The 18,068-nt window shown below is 46.6% G+C and overlaps 1 pseudogene; it reads right to left on the bottom strand.

Annotated features, from left to right (window-relative positions):
* Positions 1-11,468: 11,468 nt before the first annotated feature.
* LOC119342312 lies at positions 11,469-11,600 on the bottom strand (annotated as a pseudogene).
* Positions 11,601-18,068: the final 6,468 nt, after the last annotated feature.

Below are 18,068 nucleotides of genomic sequence, written 5' to 3'. Positions count from 1 at the left end.
TCTAGAGGCCCAAAGATTCAGTTCACCTTTCTAGGCATTTCAGTTTCAGGCTTGCATTATTTCTAGAGGCCCAAAGATTCAGTTCACCTTTCTAGGTATTTAAGTTTCAGGCTTGCATTATTTCTAGAGGCCCAAAGATTCAGTTCACCTTTCTAGGTATTTAAGTTTCAGGCTTGCATTATTTCTAGAGGCCCAAAGATTAAATTCACCTTTGTAGGTATTTTAGTTACAGGCTTGCATTATTTCTAGAGGCCCAAAGATTAAGTTCCCAGTCGACAGCAAGCGGCCCTGCTACCCATGCCGGTGTCGACCTCAACTCGCAAGGGCCGGCGTCGGAGGGGTTCCCGGGGCTTGGGCTCTACAGAGCCTTCCTCCAGAGCGACGATGGCGAGCTCCTCCCTCGGTGCGTGAGGGGCTTCGGGCTCCCTCCCTATCGTGAACAACTTCCGTGATGAGTTAGCTCATTCTTTGTTTCATGAAGTGTTTTTTTATTTTGTGAAGCTTGATTGACGACTTGTATGTTTAAGTGGGATATCTCATTTGTATGGACAAAGTAAAAATTATCATGTTTTGCATGCTTGATTGTATAGATGGTTCGTTTATGTCAACTGTGAGCGGGAGGAGGCCACAGAAGAGCCGGCCACACCAAGAGGGTGCTTGGATCCAAGGGACTTATTTTAGTCTGACTAAAAATTGGGTCCAAAGTAGTCAAATGATTGAGATAGAGCATTTATTGTCAATCTAACCCTGCCATCCATAAACCTCTTTGGTTTAGAGTTAGTTCAGGGTTAGAATCTAACTCTAACCTCTAACTGAGATAGAGTTCTCCTCGTCTCGGTTCATCGCCATCATACTTTCCCCATTCCTGTGTTTTCAGTATCCTGCGAATCAAAGAGGCCCTTTGTTTCGGGAAAAATCAAAGAGGCCCTTAGACTGGTTTAGGTCCGGTCATTTTTTATAAATGTGTTATGTCCAAAATTTAATGAACGTGCTCCGGTTTCCACGAAAATAATCCGGTTTCATGTAGTAATTCATTGATTTATTTATTCTTCTGCAGGGGGTTTGCATGTAATTCGTGAGGTCTGAAATGTAAAGTACCCCGGCATATGCTCCAAGTCTTGCATGCACTACGACCCAGATGCTCTATGTCCCACATGTCGGCGAATGGGAGCACGTGGAAATAGCCTAGGAGTACATATAGGAGGATAAATGCGTGAAAAATATGTACTATCAAGCGTAGCCGCGGTTCGAAAAGTAGACCTAAAGTGATGACAACTATAGGTCGCACGGACCCAACTAGTGGTACTAGACATACGACTAATTTTTGTCGCAAAAAAAAGAGGCACGAGTGCTCAGTACTCCTATTCTATAAACACGAGTCCCATCTGACAACAGCGTCCGTGCTACAGCTAGCCCTCCTCCCTCGTTTCTCTCTTCTACTCTCTAAACTCGGCCGACGCCCGGTGGGTGGGGTGGGTTTGCTCAACTGCGGCCCCACCTCATAGTGAAAACGTTATGACTGGAATAAAAAATGCCATATACTCCCTCCGTTCATAAATATAAGCCTTTTTAGATACTACTTCAAATGGAATACAGCATACAGATGTATGAAGACATAGTTTAGAGTGTAGATTCACTCATTTTGCTCCGTATGTAGTAGTCACTTGCTGGAATCTTTAGAAAGACTTATATTTGGGAACGGAGGGAGTACTATACTAATAAAACATTAAGGCCACGAGGCGATGCAGTGTTGGTTACAGGAGGCAAGAAGAAGAGATGCATCCATCGATGATGTCCACCTCCTCGACTCAGGGCGCCGGCCCACCGAACGACGCCTAAGTAGCAGCGGCTTTCATGGCTAGGTTGACGTGCTTCTGAACAATGGCGTCCAAAGATTCCAGCCGCTGGAAGAAGGCCAATGTCTTTATGTCCTTGTTTGCCTTGTAGTGGCCTATGTAGCCTCGTAGACATGGATGTGCAGGTCGACGGTTTCTTGCATGGCGAGGCGCTGCGCGGCGAGCGCGGCCTCGAGGTGCACATTCTTCATCGCGACCTCCGGCACCTGCAGGGCACCAGGGCTTGAACGAGTTCGTCACCATGTAGGCCGATGAGGGTGGCAAGCAATGAGGAGCCTGGGCGCGTGGACTGGAGCAGTACGGCAAGGTCGTCCGCGCGCTTCTTGACGGCGATGAACTTGCGGATGGAGTTGACCATCATGTCGTCCATGCGAGAGGCGAAGCCGGCGTCGGTGAGGGCTACTATGCCTGCGGTTGCCAGCACCGTCTGGAAATGCTGCGCGGTGCGGGGCCGCAGGCCGGCCGGCGCCTTGGATGATTTGGCACAGCCGACTGCCGCTCGCGTTCATCGCCTCCATAGGTGCTTGTGGCTTCTGGTCACCTGGTCTTGGATTGGAGTGAGCAGTGTTGCGCAGAGACTTGGGAGTAGATGGATTGGAATGGTGGGGCGCCTTTATTATATGAGAGTCCAAACTCTGTTGCATTCACATCGTTCTAGCTCTAGTCTGCTTCTCCAATTAATTTCCTCTGCATGTAATTGAGGATGCATCATTGACCGTTCAACGTCTTGGGAAGCGCTACCCTCTTCCTCCTTGGCATTCAAGAACCTATGGACCCGTCGACGACGAGGTGCCTATGGTGACTTCGTAAATTTCAAGATGATAGTGCCGTGCGTGTGTGCGTTCATAGGGGTGAGTGTATGCGCGTGTATATGAGCGCTTGCGTCTGTACTGTGTAAAAAAACGTAAATGCGTGTCAAAAAGAGACTAGTCAGTATACTCAATGTTGTGCACCTCGGAGAGGAAAACGATAGAACTAGTACGTATTTATTTACGGTGCAGATTCACTCATTTTGCTCCATATGTACTCCGTCTAGGTGTAGTCTAGTCACTTGTTGAAATCTCTAGAAGGGCAAATACTCCTTTCTGGTTTACAGGGCTATACTAGCAAGTAGTTGTACGTACTAGTACAATAGTGGGCTCACATAGCAATTTTGTCTCATGCAAGAGCCTGGCTATATGCGTGCTCCAATGTTCGCAACTGCAACCTTCGATTTGCGCTTGGCTCTTCGCCTCTTCGAGAAGACGAACAATGATGTTACTACTACTGCTTCTACAGTGTCGAATCCACTGCTGCATGTCCGTCCACCGTGAGTGGGACGGATAGCTTGTTGTAGAAGTACTACTACTAAGCAAAAGCATGTCCTTGTTTGCGAGCAACCGCGTGCATGGGCGAGGGAGAAGGCGTGTAGTAAAATCAAGCTTCTCCTCGTTCTACGAGTTGACGCGACACATCATAGCACTGGCCCCACATGCTTGCCTCTAAACTTGGCTGAAAGACCCGTAGTGTACAATATATTTGCTGCAACCTCTAACATTTACCCACCACAAATTAAAATATATGTGGCCCTATGCATCGTTCTAATGCAGAGGCCGGGGAGTCCCCCCTTTTCGATTTTTTTAAAATATATATTCCTGTCTTGACCAGATGAGCGTGCAAACTACAATGACCAGGGTGACAGGTAGGGCCAGAAGACTATTTTAATTTAAAAAAAACTTCGAGACAGCCACATAGCATGGAGCCGACCCCAACGATTTTAAGCTTACAGGCACAGTACACGCTATCTAGACTACTCTACACATGAAACTGCCACACGAGCGTCCGGGCTACGCTTGGCACTTCGCCTCTTCGGGAAGTCGAACAGTGATGGTGTACTACTGCACTGGAGGAGTAGTACAGTATGCTTCTGGCCATCTGGCACCGATTGAACTGCTGCATGTCCATCGCGTGCGGGAGGGAGAGCGTGTAGCGAAAGCTTCTCCTAGTCTTGCCAGCCACCACGCTCATGGGCGAGGGAGGGACGCTCCTGTCTTTGCATGTATGACAGGTGGGCCCGACAGGTGTGTGGCCAACCTGTCATACAGCCAAAGGCAGGTGCAGTCAAGTCCGCGAGGGAGAGGATAATCAAACTTCTCATTGATGTACGAGTTGACGCGACACATCAAAGCACTGCACTCAATATATTTCAATAATTTGCGTTTACCGATGCATTAATTACAACGCATGCATGCATGCCATGACTCTTCTTTTGATAGTACTTGCATGTGTTGATTTAATGCACCTTGAAGGATGGTTGTGCACGAGGAGGGCGAGATTATGCAGACCGAACAGGAACAGGACCCGACGATGGAGCTCTCTAAGGTCTCGATGGACCTCACCGTGCTCCACTGCCCCTTGTGCCTCCGCCCCTTGACGCCTCCAGTGTATGAGGTTCGAATACACCTCGTCTGTTCGGCTGATTGAGCAAGGTGCAGGTTCTTGATTGATGTGCTGTTGGATTGATTTCTGCAGTGCAAGGGAGGGCACCTGTCCTGCACGGACTGCCGCGTCGAGCGCCCCGGGAACCAGCGGTAGTGCCAGAAGTGCGAGCATGGCGGTGGCCTCGACGTGCGGAACACGGCGGTGGACTCCGTCCTTTCGTCGGTAAGGGTGGAGTGCCCGCACGAAGGCTATGGGCTCTACGTCACTTACCACAAGCTCGCCGATCACCAGAGCGTGTGTCCGCTCGCGCCCTGCAAATACCCCGTGCCCGTCTACGGCTACGAAGGCCCGCCGCCGGCGGTCTACCACCACATCAGCACCGCGCATCCCATGCCTGTGCACAGGATCTAGTACGACAAGGTGCTCCAGCTGCAAGTGCCACTGTTGGAGCCACGACTCTTGCTGTTCGCGGAGGAGGACCGCCGCACGTTTTTCTTGGTCGGCGGCGTGCTTGACATCGGCGCGCCTATCACCATGTCGGTCGTCTGCATCAGAGCGGGGGCGTCCCCACTGCCGCACTACTTGGCCAAGCTGTGGGCGAACAGCCCGCCGGGGGAGCCCAAAGGCACGACCGACGCCGTCAAGGTGGAAATGGAGGTGACAAGCAGCAAGGATCCCGGCGACGTTGACGTGCAGGAGCTGACCTTCTTGACAGTTCCGCCCAAGCTGCTGGCTTGGGCTAAGCTTGTGTCCCTCCACATTCAGATTGACAGGCTCACGTCCTAAATGTTTCGACAGTGCCTTCTGTTTATCTTAGTAATATGCTAATATAGGGATTACCTTGGTCTACTTTAGCTGAAGAAATGGTGGGTTTTGGTGGCGCTGCAGCAATTACTTCGACATCAGATTAGTAATTTTCAACAGTCGAATGGATATTTTGTGTCTGTTGGATATAAAGTTCCTTTGGGTAAGAAGTAGTACTTGTCATCAAAATGGATAAAAGGAGATGTATGTAGACGTATTTTAGTTCTAGACACGTCCCTTTTTATCCATTTTGATGACAAGCACTCCCTCCGTTCCACAATACATGCCTTCCATTTGTCAAAATATAGATGTATCTAGACATGTTTTAGTATATAGGTACATCCATGATAGAGCCAATCGGATGGTTGAGAACACTACAATTCGTAGCTACAGATGCGTGTGTGACTCCCAGATACAGAGGCCAGGGGTCATCATCCTCCTTTTCGAGAAAAAACAGACGCATGTGTGAGAGGACGAGTGCGTGCGTGCACCTCTTCTCTTCCTGTATAACATACTACTAAACTCAGAGTACAATTTTTTGAGCTTGCGTCTCATCACATTCCAAATTACTCCACGCTATATTGAATTGCAAACCTGTTCACACCGATCACAACCTAAACGGTTTCCCACTTAGGAGCGTATTAGTACCATGCTAGTATATTGAATTCCAAACCTGTTCACACCGATCACAACCTAAACGGTTTCCCACTTAGGAGCGTATTAGTACTCGGTTATAAATACTAGTATGCCAAGATGACTGCACATTCCTCCTCGACTCCTCATCCACAAAAACAAACAAGTCATTCAGCATCCTTCCCTTGCGTCTGCCATGGCCAGCGTGAGTTCTGGGTCGAGAGATTGGTACCAGGGAGAGGCGAGCTTGGAAGCGAAAGCACAAGAGATGTCCCGCCTCGCTGCGAGAGCAGCTAACATGTCCGGCCACACGGACGTAGCAGCACAGAGTCCCGCCGCGCCGCTGAAGCAGCACGGAGGTCCCGCCGCGCCGTCGATGCAGCAGACTGGTCCGGCCGCACCGCGGAAGACACAGAGATGTCCCGCCGCGCCATGAATGTAGTAGAGATGTCCCGCCGCACCGCGGCGGCCTGGGAAAATTTCTCGCCGGCAGGCGACGACTGTTATAGGCGGATGCATGCGATCGTCCATAGCCAGATGGATCAGATCTTCAGCTTGGCGAGGTTGCAGGACGATGTGAAAGCCTCGTTTGAACAGGCTACCAGCGTCATCCGACAACTAAGGGAGGGCAATGAGAGGCTCCGGGCCGAGCGCGACCTGCTGAGGGAGAAGATCGTCCGAAGTGCAAACCAGCAGGAGGAGACCAGTGCCTTGTTGAAGAGGACCGGCGTCATCGTCAAGAAACTTATGGACGAGAATGACATGCTCCCCAACGAGCACCAAAGGCTGGTGAAGGAATCCGTGGATGTTCTCAAGCAGCGTCTTGAGGACACGAAAGAGCTCATCGCCGCTCGCTGCGGAGACTAGTTTCCGTGGCCTGCAGCAACGCATCAAGAAAGTAGAGATCAGTGAGCCAGATCCTTGTCTTCCTTCTTCTTTTGTCCTTGTGTATTTCGGGCATAGCCGCATGTGGCTTTTTTAATTATCTTTCTAATTATGTAAGACAATTAATCATCCTTATCTTTCTGTTGAAGATCAATGTTGCTAGGCTGGAATGAAGAAAACTCTTGCTGTGGCGACCCTGGCGTTGCTATTCTTCTAGTTGCTGCTAGCCTTCCTAAAGTTTCCTGGTTTCTTTTGATGTAATAATCGGTTTAGGATGTCAATTGTGTCGTCGGTGAAATGTTGGGTTCTAGCGCGGTTGTTTGGCCATTGTTGGCCTCTTGGGATGTTGCAATTTCAATCTGGTACTTTTAGTCCTTCGTGTTAGGCTGGAGTTGTGCTGAACTTCTTGTGAATTGTGGTGATTTTCAGTAATGAAAATCGGAAGGGGCAAGCCCTCCTTTGATAAAAAAATCGTCCTTATATATTCATCAGTCTTGTTATAAGTCGCAGTAGATGCTATATAGGTCCGTCGGATCTTACATCAAGATCCGTGCTGTCAGATTTTCTTTTTTCTCTCTTAAATCTCAGTCGAGTGAGACATAGCCACGCCATTAAACAGAGGCTTGGGCGCCATTAATGGAGACCTTGGGAGAGAGGTGGACGGCAGATGGAGGTCAAAGGGCTCTCCTCCCGATAAGCACGCGCAGGGGTCTGATCGCACGCCTCTCGTACTCAAATAGCTACCTTGCATGGCGTCTCCTAGCTAATAAAAAATGGGGACGCGTGGTGGCACGTAAATGGTACTAGTAAGTAGAACGCCCACGGTTTCAATAATACTTGTGTTTCCGATTGTAACGTGACAACACTTGTTCCAAAATGACTTTGTTGATTGTTAATGTGTGCGCCTTCGCAAATCGGACTGCAAATTTACCACAGTATGTTGGTGCCATGTCATGGAACCAAGCCAAGTTTCATTATTTTCATGCGTATTTTGGATTTACAGGAATTAAAAAACTAAGTTTCTCAATGTTTCCAACCCAGCCACGACGCCCAGAATTTTGAATTTCATTCCCATTTCTTGCATGGAACCTAGAAATTTACCCGAGGACACACATGTGATTTTTCAACCAACTTTGGTGCACTGGAACATGTGCTTGTATTTCAAATTTGAATTATGCACACAAAGGTGACACGTTCCCTCCCAGAACCACGAGCCTTCTTGAGAGAAGCTCCGATTTGCAAGAAGCTTATACCAAAATTTGTTCCTATTCGGCCAATTTTTTTACCACGGCATGATACTACCATGACATGACACCATGCCAAGTTTCATGATTTTAAAACCAAGTTTCTCAATGTTCTTGGCCGAGCCACGATGCCCAGATGTTTGAATCTTATTCTCATTTTTTGCATGGGAGTAGAAATTCACCCGAGGACACAAATGTGATTTTCAACCAACTTTGGTGCACGGGAGCACGTGCTTGTAGTTCAAATTTGAATCATGCACATTAAATGACCAAAAACTCAATTAATGTGTAAATAAGGCCAAACAAAGCCGGAATAATTCCAAAATTTAACAGGGCACTCATGTAGTTCTATGTTGCCTTTGTAAATAAACTCAAGGGGGACAACGTATATCGTTTCGCACTCAAAGGTGACACATTCCCTCTCAGAACCACGAGCCTTCTTGAGAGAAGCTTCGGTTTGCAAGAAGCTTATACCAAAATCTGTTCCTATTCGGCCATTTTTTTACCACAACATGGTAGTACCATGACATGACATCCATACCAAGTTTCATGATTTTCAGACGTGTTTTGGATTTACAAGAATTTTAAAACCAAGTTTCTCAATGTTCTCGGCCAAGCCACGATGCCCAGATGTTTTAATTTTATTCTCATTTCTTGCATGGGATCTAGAAATTCACCCGAGGACACAAATGTGATTTTTCAACCAACTTTGGTGCACGAGAGCATGTGCTTGTAGTTCAAATTTGACTTATGCACATTAAATGACCAGAAACTCAATTAATGTATAAAAAACGACAAACGAACCCGGAATAATTCCAAAATTTAACATGGCACTAATGTTGTTCTATGTTGCCTTTGTTAATAAAATCAAGGGCGGGGCGGGGGGGGGGGGTGGCACGTTCCCTCTTAGAACCACGAGCTTCCACAACATGTTAGTGCCATGACATGACACCATGCCAAGTTTCATTACATGAAATTAAAATCTAAGTTTCTCGATGTTCTCGGCAGAGTCATGACGCCCAGATGTTTGAATTTCATTCTCATTTCTTCCTTGGGACCTAGAAATTCAACCAAGGACACACATGTGATTTTTCAACCCACTTTGGTGCACCGGAGCATGTGCATGCAATTCATATTTAGATTATGCACATTAAAAGTCCAGAAACTCAATTATTGTATAAAAAGGCTAAATGAACCCGAAATAATTCCAAAATTTAGCAGGGCACTCATATAGTTCTATGTTGCCTCTGTAAATAAAATCAGGGGGAGGCAGCGTATATCGTTTCGCACACAAAGGTGACACGTTCCCTCTCGGAACCATGAGGCTTGTTGAGAGAATCTCCGATTTTGCAAGAGGCTTATACCCAAACTTGTCCCAATTCAGCCAAAAATTATACGTATGAAAACAGGGTTTAGATTATCCTGAACATCTCGCTACCTAGACCAATAATGTACTATGATTTGAACTCAACATAAAATGGATACAGATATTTTAATTGGAGAGCATATGGTACATGTAGTTCATAGTGAATTATGATTACTGCTATATGCATGTCTTTTTGTTATCAAGATAATATTTAAATTATTGTATAACTTGACAACAATCGTATTCAAATAAGGAAAATTGATTCAAATTTAGTCCATATGGTAGATGACAATATATATGTTCACATGGTGGAGTAAAATGTTCATATATGATGGAAGATCAAAATGTATGACTACATCAATTATAAACCACAAGGTCACCTAATGATATATTCGAATTCAACATAACATGGATTCAAAAATTCAAATTCGAGATCATGGCATCTGTAATCATATAAAAAGGGACATTACTCTTTCTTTGGTGGGAATTGATTTGTTTTTTGTTGTTGTTGAGGGAAGTGCGAATCGATTTGGTACTGTGCAGGGTAATCATGTTCTCCCATTTTTTTACATTTTTCTTGTAGTTTTTTCAATGGCATCTATAGCAATATAGTAAAAGGGGACATGACTCTCTTTTGTCTTGTATGATTTTTTTTCACACGTTAAGTTTGTTCTGCCGAACAAGGAATCCGCACCTTGTTATCCCGAAATTTTCAAGCTCGAGTATCTTTTGTCTCACCTGCTTTGAAACTCCCGCTTCTTCAACCCGCGCCGCGCCTTGTTATCCCGAAATTTGGACGCGCGCGAGAACTCCCTCCTCATCCGAAATCGCTCTCGCAGCCCAGACACACGAAATCCCCCTTCCACCCCTCAGCCGGATATGAAGCTCCACGTCGCGGTGTCAAAATCGGTGGGGGTACGCTGGTAACTTACCCTACATTTTGGACAAGCGCGTCCCTAAGCTTGGCTCTCCCTCCCCCTTCACCCCCTCCCCCCCTATTCGTACACCGAGGCCGCCAAAACCCGCGAAACCCCACGCTCCTCCGTCGGCCTCCCGACCGCCGCCTAGTCAGAGACTCTTCCCCGACTACGTCGTCCACCGCAATAGCTCGCCGTCCCTCATCCACCGCACCGGATGAGGATCCATTATCGATCTCGTCGTCCCGCTGGATCAGCCGCCCCGTCCTCCACCTCCAAGGAGCTGCCCCGATGTTCGCCTCGTCTATCGCGCCACCTCAATCCCCACAGCGCTATCTTGACCTGCCCCACCGGAACCGCAGCACCCTCACAAATTCCTCTGATGAAGCCGAGGCCAACTCGGTGCCACCAAGGAGGTTCTGCACTCACCGCTGCATTTTATCTTTTATTCGATCTCACGGGGCTGCCGGTGCTCGATACCGAGCAGACATGGCGTCTCCATCAACGATGCCGTCGCCGGCCACATCATCCATAACGTCTCTCCCACATCTCGTTGCTTCCTCAGCGGCGACTTCCACAACGGAACTAGCTGCAGCTGCTCTGGCTCTCGCTCGCGCTGCGGCTCTGTTCTTGCTGTCGGTCGCGCTGCTGCACTGCTCCTACTTTCATTCGTGCCGATGCTCTACTCTTGCACTCGCTTGCGCTGCTGCTGCTGCTGCTGCACGACCTCCGGCAGCTACATGAGTTGCTGCTTTAGCACTCGCTCGCGGTGCTACTGCACGACTTGCTCTCTGCTAGTGTGTTCCCTGCTCGAGCGTCTGCTGATTTAGATCACTGCTTCTCTGCTACTAGTGCTCGAACACCCAAAACATCTATTGCAATGCTCTGTTACTAGTTCAATCAGTTTCGACAGTAAAATTCAGTTTCGACTGTGAAGTTCATTTTCTTCAGTTAAGTTCAGAGTGAACAGTACTTACAACATCTGTCAGAGCAGCCATGGCGCGGCTGATGCGTTTTACATCTAGCACTTTTTGGTGATGTATTTTACATCATCTATTGCAGATGATATTAGGGTCCCACTTCAGATTAAAGTTGTCTGTCTTGTCATGCTTCAGCCTCGTTGCCGTACACCTTAGCGGAGCTGCTCCAACGATGGAACCGTCCATCACAGCGGAGCAGTACCCTCGGCGCCGTGTCCAGAGGCCTCGGATCTTCTTCCCCGCCTCCGATAGTCACACCAGCATCATCACCATCCTCCACGTCCAACCCAATGATGCTGAGGTCCACAAGGCTATGCCAAAGAGGTTGTACATTCGTCGCATCACTTTGTTTCTCCATTCCTCTGTTCTTCCAATTCAGAAATTCTCGATGGCCCCAGAGAGCCAAAGAGGGGGTTTGGAAATAGTTTTCAACCAGCAATTGACGCGCCTCGGTATAATCTCACTAGCTGCGTCATTGCCCCAAGCGCAAAGATCTGTTCTTCCAATTCATGTGAGCCAAACACCCATGTTGACTGAAATCCTATGTTTCCAAATGCTCTGTTTTGCACGTGCATTCCTATCCTATTCCTATGTTTTTCCTGTCCCTGCATTTATAGAATCCTCCAATTCTAAGGAGCCCTTACAGATTTACTTCATTTTCAGATTGGCGTCAAAGAAAACTCTGTGTGTTATGTCCTGCTCCTGCCGTGCCGTCATCCACCCCACCTGAGGTGCACCATTGACAGAAGCGTTCACTGCAGCAGAGATCCCCCCTGCAGACTTTCTTTCGCCGCCTCAGATCTTCTTCCTCGTTGCCGGCAGCCACGCCAACTGCATTACCATCATCGACTGAGCAAATGAATCCGAGGACTAGACAGTTCCGGAAGAGAGGTCGCAGTCTTTCGTGTTTGCTTATGTTATACATCGGTTATTATTACCTGCTACTTTATCGTTCAATCTTGAGTTTTGAATTGCCCATGGGTCTCATATCGAGCCAGCAACGAATAGTATTTGTCTACTATCTGGTTCATTTGGGGTCTTCTATGTGGTTCATGTTGGGTGGGCAATAAACAATAGATGATCCATTGTCTATCTTTTTAAACTGAAGCTATAATTTACCTGCTATCATTAGTTTTGGATCCATCCACTTGTTTGCTACCATCAGTCTTGATTTTTGCATGCACCCCTTAGGCCTTACAAAATCTAACTATTTCTTTTATTATGCATGTCAGATATTGTACACAATCGTACTGAACATGTAGAGAAAAAGAGAAGACCGTTGCGTGCGAATATAATGTCATTCAGACGCTGCTCCATGGTGGGCGAAGTGCCCCCCCTCTCCTGCATTTCCAGATTGTATTCCAGAGGAAGATAACTGTTTAATGGAGATTCAGAAGGAGCCGACCATGCCTGTTTACCACCTGAGGTGTTTGCACTAACCTGGCATGCTGATGTTGGTCATATCATGCATATGGCGCCTTGCATTTCTTACATTATACATCTTATATGTCATCAGCTTAGTTTAGATTTGCTTTGTGTGAATGCCACCTGTTTGGTTTCTATATCATACTCCCACCATTCCTAAATATTTGTCTTTTTAGAGATTTCAACAAGTGACTATGTACGGAACAAAATGAGTGAATCTACACTCTAAAATATGTCTATATACATCTGTATGTGGTAGTCCATTTGAAATCTCTAAAAAGACAAACATTTAGGAATGGAGGGAGTATATGGGAATTATGCAATGCCATCTTCTTTAGCGAGGCATCATATACGTGAATCATGCAATGCATCCTGTTTAGCCAGTCATCGTATATGTGAATTGTATCGTGCCATATTTTTTTCCATAATGTGTTCCATTTGTCAACAATGTTTATACATTCATCTACTCTTCCTGTGCATCAGCCATTTGAGTCGGTCATGGGAAAATCTGGAGTGAAAACAAGGTCTTCTGAGTAGTCAGTGCTACCTGTCGATGCAGATTTCTTGCTGGTTACAGATAGCTCCTCAGAGGAGGATTCAGAGAGAGATGACCAGTCGTATTCCCCCCCGAGGTGCATGCTCTAACTTGGCAGGGTTATATTGCTCATATCATGCATATGGTGTCTTGCATTGCCATGCCATCTGCTTAGATTAGACATGCTTTGTGTGAATGCCTCCTGTTTGCTTTCTATATCAGATATGTGAATTATGCAATGCCATTTTTTTCCAGCTAGTTATCATATATGTGAATTATGCACCGCCATGGAGCCAGGCATCATATATGTGAATTATATCATGCCATCTTTTTTTCATTACGTATTCCATTTGTCGACAATCTGTGTATATTGAACTACTCTTCATGTGTATCAGCCATTTGAGCCGGTTATGGAAAAATCTGGAGTGAAAACAAGGTCTTCAGAGCAGGCAATGGTACCTGTTGAAGCATATATCTCGATGGTTACAGGGAGCTCCTCAGAGGAGGATTCAGAGACAGATGACCAGTCCTATATCCCACCTGAGGTGTATGCTCTAAGTTGCAATGTTTATATTTCTCATATGATGCATATGGTGTCTTGCATTGCTTAGTTTAGACATCATATGCACAATATTGAATTCTATCTGCTTAGTTTAGAGATCATACATGCGAGTGCCAGCTGCTTAGTATATGAATCAATTATGTCAATTATATCATGCCATCCTATATACTTAGACAACATGTATGTGAATTATTTCATCCCAACCTATTTTAGAAAGACATCATATAGTTTTGTCATGTCATCCTGTTTAGGTACACATCATATGTTGAATTACGCCATTATATCCTGTTAAGTTATCCATCATATATCTGAAACTGTGTCATGCTATCCTGTTTAGTTAGGCATCATATATGTGAAATTGTGTCATGCTGTCTTGTTTGGTTAGACAACATATATGTGAATTACCACATCTGTCTATCATACAATGTATGTACGTTCAATTTCTTTTCTTGTTTATCAGCCATTTGAATTGGAGGGGGTGATGGCAGTATCTAAGGGAGCAAAAACCCGTTCTTCACAAAAGACAGTGCTACCCGTCGATGCAGATAGAACCATGGTTGTACTGGCCCACAAACTAGCCCCACCACACATAATCGAGACTCTTCCAGATTGCACACTTACACCGTTGGGCAGAGAACCAGCTACAACCCATCTAATCGCAACCCCAGCGGATAGTAACCCACTTATAGTTGACAAAGCACCATGTCCACCACAGAGTACCCCCACACGAGCAGTTTGCAAAGCTACTGCAGTGCCCAAAGCACGAAGACCACCACACCTAACCCAAACTCCACATTTAAAGCAGAAGAGCAACTGTTCTCAGGTCAGATTCCGTAGCTATGGTCCATACTCCTTTGTTGTTGCATCACTGTATTTACTCATACCAACTACTTTCGAATTTGAAGGATCCAATTGAAACTCCAATGGCGCAACAGGTATGTTTTAAACCTATTTCTTTAACTGGATTGCTGTTCTAACTTCTTGCTCTATGTTGATTTCAGTTTAAGTTGTATAAATAGTTATGTTCTCATGTGATGCACATTACAAGTGTTGCCAATGCTGTGTAGTTTCTTACACTTATATTCTGTCTATGCTGATGTGTCTTAAAAATATATGAGTTGAACTGTGTCTCTATCTTGATTAGGGAACATAAAATAGAATGATATGGACAATACAGTGACCATAGTACATAGATATATGTTTGTTTCATGCTGTAATCCTGTCCACCTTACTACTGAACCGATTTACCAAAATGAGTTTGGTATACTACAAGCTAAACCTGTGATGTGTCTGCTTGTTTCTCTTGTAGTATGCAAACAGAATATTGGAGAAGACCACCCCACTATGCAATGGTAGAGAAAGTAATGCAGATAAGGTTCAAGATAGTGAGACAACCCTGTTGGTCTCCAAGAAAGGTGATAAAAACGATCTTGTAGACAGTGAGAAAACCCCACAGTCCTGCGTTGATGTAGTGTTCGAGTTACTGGCCAGTACCGCTGGCACAAGCTCTTTGAACTCACTGCCTGGATCACTTCGGCTTCTTCAGTCTCAGCTACAAGCTGAAAGGCATCAGTCATCTGTGCTGCGGCAAGAAGCCGAAGGACTGAGGAAGTCCCTGCAGAATTCAGATGCGTACTTTCTTGTGCAACAGCAAGCACTGGAGGATTTAAGCGCCAAACAAGAGAAAGTTAATAAGCTTGCTAAGCATCTTGCCAGCATTATGGGTACCCAGGATATTGTTTCTTGAACTCTTCTGAAGTTGTTTCAGTTCTGGACTTGTTTTGCTGCGGCGTTTATATGCTGTTGTGTTCCCTATATTTGCACTGGTGGTGAACTTTGATGCCGAGTGGATGTAATATGTGTAATAGCCGTGATAGCCTAGCATAAGTTGCTTGCTTATTTATTTCCTTGTTGTCTTGTTTATTTGTTTGCTTGTAGTCAGTGCAGTTCTTTTTCCGCGGTTTGCTAGTGGCTGCAATAACCTATTTATTAAAACTAGGCCACAATAACCATGGGCTAATATTTACTGTAGTGACACTGGGCCTCCTACGGGCCGTAGAAACAGTGGGCCTTCTACGGGCCGTAGAAACAGTAGGCCTTCTACGAGCCGTAGAAACATTGGGCCTTCTACGGGCCGTAGAAACAATGGGCCTTCTACGGGCCGTATCATCAATGGGCCTTATACAGGCCGTATGATCGATTGGCCAAACATGGGCCAATAACAGGCCACATTATGGCCGTAAACGGGCTAGAGTTGGAATCGTCCGTTCATGGGCCGACCATAATGGGCCACTGTTAATAGGCTGTATTTGATGACGCTATCAAAACGACCCAATGTATTAACGGACCACAAACGGGCCGACTGTAACCACGGGCTGAATTTGGCCCACAAGCAAAAAATTACAGTAACGGGCCGTAAGTAAACGAATGCTTGAAATGATCCCAAGAATAAATGGGCTCTGAGAAGGCTGAAAGATAACATGGGTTGGAAACAGCCCAACTGAATAACGGGCCATTAATGGGTATAAAGTGATACACTGTTCATTACGGGCCAGTTTCACCACGGGCCTTTAATGGGTCTAAAGTGATACACTGTTCATTGCGGGCCAGTTTCACCACGGGCCGTTAATAGGCCAAGAGTTACATAGGGCCTCATATGGGCCGAAAGACGTCATGGGCCAGAAGTGAAAACGGGCTGGAATCATATTGGATGGCCCAGATGACGCTACTGGGCCTAATTCGGGTAGGGCATAACGGGCTGTAAATGGGCTATATGCGAACAGGCCGTTAATAGGCTTTCCATGGGCCGGCCCATCACCTTTTGACCAAGTCAAACGGGCCAGCCTTTTCACAAGAATGGGCCTCTGTTGGGCCGTGCCACGTGTCGACGTATCATAGGCGCCTTCTGTCCAATGAGTGGATGACATCTGTCCCAACAATGAGCCGACACGTGTTTCCTCCAGCCAATGACAATTTTACACGTGGAAAATCCCCATTGGTCGGGGTTGTTAACGGGTTATCGGATCCAAAACCTGACCCGATAGCTTAACAACGTTCCGTTACGGTGGATGCCACGTGTCGGTCACCCTTGACGAAAGCACTTCTGTGACGCGCGATTTATCGTCATGGAAGTGGACAGTTCCGTGATGATAATTTTGGTAATGTCATGGAACACTTCTACGACAGCACATGTATGACTATCTTGATTCTGTCATAAATTTGTCATGGATGTACATGCATGAGAAAAAACGCGACCTACTGTGACAAACACGTATCATCACGGAAGTGTATTTTTTTGTAGTGTGTGTGCATGTTGGATGGTCAGATTCTAGTGTACTAGCTAGCTAGTAAGCTTTGTTTTGCTACCGGATGGTTGAATGTCATCTCAGTTTGTACCTCATCTAGCTCACCACCTCAAATTGCCACTGTTTGGTTAGTTCTTCCAAGGGAGTCCTGGATTAAGGGGTATCCGGATAGCCGGACTATATACTTTGGCCGGACTGTTGGACTATGAAGATACAAGACTCAAGACTTCGTCCCGTGTCCGGATGGGACTCTCCTTTGCGTGGAAGACAAGCTTGGCGATCCGGATGTTAGATCTCCTTCTTTGTAACCGACTCTGTGTAACCCTAGCCCCCTCCGGTGTCTATATAAACCGGAGGGTTTAGTCCGTAGGACAGGAACAATCATAATCATCATAGGCTAGCTCCTAGGGTTTAGCCTCTACGATCTCGTGGTAGATCAACTCTTGTAATACTGATATCATCAAGATCAATAAAGCAGGAAGTAGGGTTTTACCTCCATCGAGAGGGCCCGAACCTGGGTAAAACATCATGTCCCCTGCCTCCTATTACCATTAGCCCTAGACGCATGGATCGGGACCCCCTACCCAAGATCCGCCGGTTTTGATACTGACATTGGTGCTTTCATTGAGAGTTTCTCTGTGTCATTGCTACAAGGCTCGATGGCTCCTTCAATCATCAACAATAACGCAGTCCAGGGTGAGACTTTTCTCCCCGGACAGATCTTCGTGTTCAGCGGCTTCGCACTACGGGCCAATTCTCTTGGCCATCTGGAGCAGATCGACAGCTACGCCCCTGTCCATCAGGTCAGGTTCGGAAACTTGAACTACACGGCCTATATCGGTGGAGACTTGATCTTCGATGGATTCGGGTCTACTCCAGGAGCGCCGAACAGTCACGACGAGCACGACCTAGACCTGCTGTCAGACAATACTCGGGATATCGCACCTGCAATTGCTCCGGACCTAAATCCGGGGCAGATCGCGTCGTCCGAGGATGGGTGGATGGACCCCGCCCCGGAGGCCGCATAGTCATCGGCGGTAGAGCCGAACATGGACTCCATCCCTAAGGAAGTCTGTGTCACTGGACCCCCGGACTTGCATCCGGCTGTAGGTTCCAGACCACGCGCCCCCGAGCC

Source organism: Triticum dicoccoides, chromosome 7B (genome assembly GCF_002162155.2).
Source record: "Triticum dicoccoides isolate Atlit2015 ecotype Zavitan chromosome 7B, WEW_v2.0, whole genome shotgun sequence".
Classification (NCBI taxonomy): Eukaryota; Viridiplantae; Streptophyta; class Magnoliopsida; order Poales; family Poaceae; genus Triticum; species Triticum dicoccoides.
The sequence above is the reverse complement of the archived record's forward strand: the minus strand, read 5'-3'. Positions and strand labels throughout refer to the sequence as shown.